This window comes from Xiphophorus hellerii, chromosome 21 (genome assembly GCF_003331165.1).
Source record: "Xiphophorus hellerii strain 12219 chromosome 21, Xiphophorus_hellerii-4.1, whole genome shotgun sequence".
Classification (NCBI taxonomy): domain Eukaryota; kingdom Metazoa; phylum Chordata; class Actinopteri; order Cyprinodontiformes; family Poeciliidae; genus Xiphophorus; species Xiphophorus hellerii.
Window position 1 is genome coordinate 6,651,104 of NC_045692.1, and position 1,085 is coordinate 6,652,188.

Below are 1,085 nucleotides of genomic sequence, written 5' to 3' on the forward strand. Positions count from 1 at the left end.
TTGGTCTTTCATTTAAAATTTTAATACGGAAAACTAAAGTCTGTGGTTGTAACAAGACAAAAAGGGGAGAGGTTCAAAAGGTAAATTTTACTGAGGCACAATTACATGTGGAAGGAGTCGCGAAACAAACAAACAAAAAAAAGACAATAGAAGTTAAGTTTTTTGGTGTTTATGTTCTCACTGATGAAAATTTGTCATTTAAATCTTATCTCAGCGTAAAGAAAAAATCCAACAGAGTTCTGTTAGCGTTGAAAGTAAGTGGGTGCATGAAACTTCATGAATTGATGGCATTTAAAGATTTATGCACAAAGCGCGTAAAAATTGACCAAGCAACATTGAAAACAGATTTGTAAAGAGAGAATGCAAATACAACTTGAAATCCAGAAAATTTAGATTCAGACCGGCGACGACGGGAAGACGCATTCCTGTTAATGGTGTCAGCTTGCGGAACAAGCTTGACAGTGAGATAAACGATCTAAATCTCTTTCTGCGTTTAAACGAAATGCAAAAAACAATCCCAATGAAGCGATACGGAATAAGCTGATGCTTTGTTGTGTATTTGTAATGTGTCTGCAGTCTGAGCTGAATAGCTAACTTTCACTCATGATTTCATCAAGTTGTTACATGAACTATTCATATGAGAGAGAGAAATAAAAATCAAATGAAAACTGCAGTCGTGCTTTCACGAAGAACGGCCTGTAAATGACCCATGACATCGTTAGGCAAACAGACTGAAACCCGGACACGGTGTCCCGGTGTCGAACCCCATTCGTATTTCAGAGGGATAATAAAAGAGGCAGCGCAGGAACACTGGCTTGATAAACTCCATCTTGAACACAAAACGTCTGACTTAAGCTGACTCGGTCATGTCAAACGTCTGAAGCGGGTCCCATATAAGCGATCCACAACAAAAACCGCTAATCGAGTGAACGGCGCGCAGCAATAAAGCGGCACTTTGGGAAATTAAGAGCTGAAAAGTAATCATCATGAGTAACGAGAGCCTATTTTTCCGCATTAAATAATTAGAACGTTTAGAAAGCGTCTTTTCCCCCCCATCCCCTTAAAAAGTCTTAAATCACAACATC